This window comes from Elaeis guineensis, chromosome 15, assembly GCF_000442705.2.
Source record: "Elaeis guineensis isolate ETL-2024a chromosome 15, EG11, whole genome shotgun sequence".
NCBI classification, from domain to species: Eukaryota; Viridiplantae; Streptophyta; class Magnoliopsida; order Arecales; family Arecaceae; genus Elaeis; species Elaeis guineensis.
In genome coordinates this window covers 43,734,591-43,740,590 of record NC_026007.2, presented here as the reverse complement: position 1 = coordinate 43,740,590, position 6,000 = coordinate 43,734,591, and positions in this window count along the sequence as shown.

Genomic DNA, 6,000 nt, shown 5'->3' with positions numbered 1-6,000 from the left:
GAGGGAGGTGATCGCGCTCCCACTGACCTTCTTGTATACATAAGATTCCTCTTCATTTTTGATGAAATCAAATGATTTGATTGTCTCATCAAAATGATGGTTCCAACTTCGAGAAGTCTGTTTTAATCCATATATTGATCTTTGCAACTTGCAGACTCTGTGATTACCATCACCAGATGTGAAATCCATAGGCTGCTCGATATAGATATCTTCCTCAAGATATCCATTCAGAAAGACAGTTTTCACATCCAATAGTTACAATACCTTTAGGTGGATCCACTAAAGTCCAGACTTAGTTTGAGTGCATCGAATCAATTTCTGACTTCATTGCATCTAACCACTTCTCGAAATCGATATCAGACATCATCTTATCAAAGGTATTAGGATCATCAGTATGACCCTTATCTTCCAAAAGGAACATTTCCTTCACTTCCTCCATAAGCATATCCATGTACCTTTTAGGAGGTCGGAAGATCCTGTTAGATCTATGAGGTGGTAGAGGAACATCAACTATTGGCACATGAAATACAGATTCTTGAGGATCTATAGCTTTGGGCTCTTCAGAGACCTTCTCTTCGATCTCCACTAACCTCCTACTGCTACCATCTTTGATAAATTATTTTTCTAGGAATATGGTATTTCGACTCACAATCACATTGTGATCTTGTGGAAAGTAAAAGTAGTATCCTATGAATTTTTTTGGGTATCCTATAAAGCAAGCTATAATAGACCTATCCTCCAAATTTTCCACCATCTGTCTTTTGACATAGGCCGGACATCCCTAAGTCTTAAGATAACCCAGACTCAGCTTTTTACTGAACCATATCTCATACAGTGTGGTAGGAACGGACTTTGAAGAAATCTTATTCAATAAGTGAATGGCAGTTAACAAGGCATGTCCCCAAAGAAATAAGGATAGATCAGTGAAGCTCATCACGGATCGGACCATATCTAATAGAGTCATATTCCTCCTTTTGGATATCCCATTGAGCTAAGATGTTTCAAGAGAGGTCCACTGAGAGTCTATTCCATTGTCCTTAAGATATTTGAAAAATTTTTACCTAAGGTATTCACCTTCTCGATTAGATTGAAGAACCTTAACGAGCTTGTTTGTCTGCTTTTTTACTTCATGCCTGAATTACTTGAACTTTTCAAAGGTCTCAAACTTGTGTTTCATTAGATACACATATCCATACCTAGATGAATCATCGATAAAGATAATGAAGTAGGTGTAACCATCCCTGATCTGCATATCAAATAGCCCACACATATCGGTGTGTACCAGGGCAAGTAGCTTTATGGCCCTTTCTCCATATCCTACAAAGGGTAACTTAGCTATCTTTCCTCGAAGGCAAGATTCACAAGCTGGATATGGCTCTGGGCAAGGAGACCTAAAGATCCCATCCTTTTTCAGTTTGTTTATCCTATCCTTTCCAATATAGCCTAGTCTATGGTGCCACAAGTACTTCTGGTTAATTTCATCTTTGAATCTCTTTTGACCTACAGCACTCACTATTTGCTCAATTAGGTTCACATTCGCATCAACATGCAAGTGATAAAGACTGTCAATTAAAAGACCCCGTGCAACCAATTTATTTCGTAAATAAATGGAACAAAAGTCTTTATTGAAACTAATTTCAAAACCTTCCTGTGCTAGCACAGATACAGAAATCAAATTTTGACTAGCTATAATAATAGTCTTTCTAATCTAATCTAATGCCAGACGGTAATCGAAGAGGGTAAGTACCAATGACCTCTACAATAATTTTTGCTCCATTATCGATCTGAAAGATTATATCACCTTCCCTCAACTTTCTACTTTCTATCAGACCCTATATTGAGGTACATATATGAGCACTCGAGCCAGAGTCCAATACCCAACTAGAAGTAGAAGAAATCATAAAGTTAGATTCAATTACGAGCATACCTTCGAAAGATTTATCACCCTTTTTAGTCTTTAGGCTCTCCAGGTATTTTGGATAGTTCGTCCTCTAGTGGCCTTCAACATGACAATGGAAACACTTTTCCTTTGCCTCAGCCACCTTTGAACTATCCTTCTTCGGTTTGCTCTCTTTTTTCTGCTTCTTTGCGGATTTAGCCTTCTTCCTTCCAACAGACTTTCTCTTGAAAGAAGAAGTCTGCTCTACAACAAGAACAGAGCCCCTTGAACTCTTCAAGGTACCCTCCATTGTGACCAACATGTTGACAAGTTTGAGAATAGTGCAGTCAAATTTGTTCATATGAAAATTCACAATGAATTGACTATATGAACTAGTAAGGGATTGAAGGATCAGATCCATCTGCAATTTCTTTTGCATATCTAGCTCGAGCTTTTCAAGCTCCTCAATGTCCTTGATCACTATCATACAGTGCTCATAGACAGACTGCCCCTCGCGTATCTTGAGGTTGAAGAGTATCTTAGACACTTCGAAGCACACAGTACAACTTTGCTCACCAAATAATTCTTGCAGGTGAGTAATCATAGCTCGAGCAATAGACATATGCTCAAGCTGATTTGCAACTCATTTGACATAGATGCCAACACATAGCACTTAACCCGACTATCTTCATCCATCCACTTCTCAAAAGCAGCTCTCTGCTCAGTAGTAGGACTATTTGACAATACAACGGGGTCCTGATCGAGAACATAACTTAACTTTTCTGAAGTCAGGACAATACTGAAGTTTCTGAGCCAATCTTTGTAATTATTATCGATCAAACGATTTATTTCAAAAATGCAAGCTAGAGGGTTTGAGACTGACATAATGGTTTAACTACAAGAGTAGAGATGCAAGTTAAACTTTTATACTTAATTTTTTTTAATTTACTTCTAGAGACTTTAAGATGCAAATAATGACTCTCACTAATTTTTTGGATCCCTCCACTCTCCATGAAAAAAATAGAAATCCTAACATGACAAAAGATTCCTAGTAAGTGCTGCGGTCCCATCAATGACATGCACCTCACCTAACAGTTATTGATAACATGCACATCGATGTGTGGGCAACTCCTTCTCCAGATGCTTCACTAAGCATATTGTAGCAACTTGGTCTCTAAGTCATGTGGGCTCACCTAACAGTTATTATCTACACTTCTTAGTTAAGCCCGATCCATCGTTCACAAGCAGGTGCAAGACTGTCATTGGATCCCTCACCTAATAGTTATTGGGTCCAACCCCATCCTTACCTTGGAGCAACTCTTTGCTAATAGAATGGTTGTGTTCTCGATGCAACTGAACCACTGTGACCAGCCGAGAACCATCAACGTTGGTAGCATGCCCGCACATCTACAATGGTGGAAGACCTATAGACTTAATATTTATAGAGAGATTTAGATTTAGATCTCATTTAATCAGTTATCATATGACTGATCTAACTGACATGGGCTAAATCAGATTGCTAAGCAATCTAATTCAAGACCCAATCTTTCAAATTGACTAGGTAAGTGGAGAACGGTGGGGGTCCCCCCCGTTGCCTTCCTTAGACACCAGTGAATTGGCCAGGTCGGCTAACAGAATCAATTAAATAATCATATCACATTAACTTATCTTAGACATCAATAGGTCGATTGATCAGAATTGGTTAGCTCAAGCGTATCGGGCTCAAACCAATGAGCCAAATTAGATCCTTAGGTTAATCGATTATATATATGGAACTCAATCAATTTGATCAACAATAATTATATGATCATTAACTTAATTGATCTAACTCAATTCAATACTTGACTCAGTTTGATCAATTACTTAATCGAATTAGACCCATATAACTCAAATAAAAAATCTTAGATGTAATCCTATTACATGACCTAATTTTTGATTTTTTTCATGATCAAAACTCTCATGCACAAACATAAATTTCAGATTCTAAAATCATATTTCAGATCTAAATTCTTTACATGAAAGTAAGTATTAAAATATAAAAATAATTTTTAAGTTCTAAAATACAAACATACATCACATATATGCATGTAAAATCAGATCTAAATAAAATTTTAGATCTAAACATGATATCATATATCTCATATACTAATCATAGATCAAATTAAAATCAAATTTATGATCTAAATATGCAATCATATATCATATATATGAATTAAAATTTAAATCATAAAAAAATTCATATTTTATGCATGTAACTATTTCACATGAACTAGAACTCTTTCTAGATCAATTTTCAGATCTATGCATACATCAACATATCAACTATATGTTTTAGAATTAAACCTAAAATTAAATTTTAAATTTGAAAATCCATCCATACATCTTATATATTAAAAAAAAATTAATTTTAAAATCTTTTCAAAAATATGTATATTAAAATTCAGCATATGAAAATCCGTGGCTCTGATACCACTATTGGAATTTGGGGTTTGAAGCATGCATATGTATTTTAAAATTTTAATTTTTTAAATACCACAGTTAAGAATAAGATTAAAATAATTTTAATCTAAATTTTGCATGCATATAAACATAACACCACATGATCTATTTTATATACTGAAATTGATATATGCTGAAATTTAAATTATGATCAAATCACACACCTTTTTCACAATCTCTTTCTTCAAATCTGGATCTAGAAGAGATGAGGCTCTTTGTTAGCTGCATAAGTATCTGACCTCTATGAGTATTTACTTAGGATCAATCTGGAATAGCCCTCTAAGATCTGAATTTTGATTTTTTAAAATTCAGCCTGCTGAATTTGAATGAAGCCTGGATCACAATCAACACTTGATTTTTCTCCTTAATCTTCTTCTTCTTTTCTTCTCTAGACCTTTCTCCTTGCTTTATATTGCCACAAAATACCAGCAACCAGTAATTGATGGGATGCCCAACACCTTGGTCATGAGAATCCTTGGGACTCGCGTCCCAAGGGATATGGCGTGGGAATGCCTAAGGAAAAGAGAAAGAGGGAGGAAGAGAGGGCATGGGAGCTCCTTTAGGCATGGAGAGGGGCTGGCCTTAATTATTTTGGGACCTTAGGGGAGGTCTCCTTTTATAGGCACAAAGATTGAATCCTATTGAATTATATAATACAAGTCCTACTTGCATTAGGATTCCTATTAACTTAATTTATCCAACTTACATTAGGAAGCCCATTAGGTGCCAACCATTGGAGCCCTTGCACCCATAATTAGACACCCCATTTTCCACCCAAGAGATACCCTATATGAGAACTAAAGGCCCTCTAATCAATGGACACACCCAAATTGAATAATTCAAAGTGGCACCTCATAATAACTATCAAGAAGATTCATAAGGGACTTGCACCCTTAATTTATGTGATCCATTACCTTAGACACCCAATAATTGGAGTCTCATAAATCTTATTTATATAGATAATTAGCAGGTAATTAAGTTAGAATTAACTTATCAAAAAAATAATCCTAACTGAAAGAGGAATTGGGTCTAACCATGTGCTAGCAAGATTACCATGAACCTAATGGGTTTTTCTAAACCCAGTTAACACTTTATAAACTTAATTTCTTATTTCAAACCTAATCTCTTTATTGTGTGACCTTATAGATTTAATTCTATCTGATAGTGAGATATACAATGATCTCTATCATCATATTATTGAAACTCTTTTCAATGGATCAGAATAATTCCATTCTAACTCAACAAGGATTGTCGATCCAGAATAATTCTAGTGAGCTCTCACAATCTATTAGTGATACCTAGCAGTATGTAGTGGTAACTCAGTAGAACTAAAATGAACCTATAGGTATAGTTAACGTGTGATTCAGTCCCTCTATCGTGAGTCCTGACTAGATGGTAAGTCATAGATAAATCGTCAAATCTCAATATCAGTCATATGATAGATTTGATTAGCTCAAGTCCAGATGTGATATCTATAAAAAAAAAATTCCATCAATCACTCTACTGTGGTCATAGATTCATGGACTTAGCTTTTCAAATCTCATAGAACTACTCCTCTCTATCAAGGTTGATAGATCCCATCTTGACGCGCACCTTACTCCTACAGTAGACTAACAGTCGTC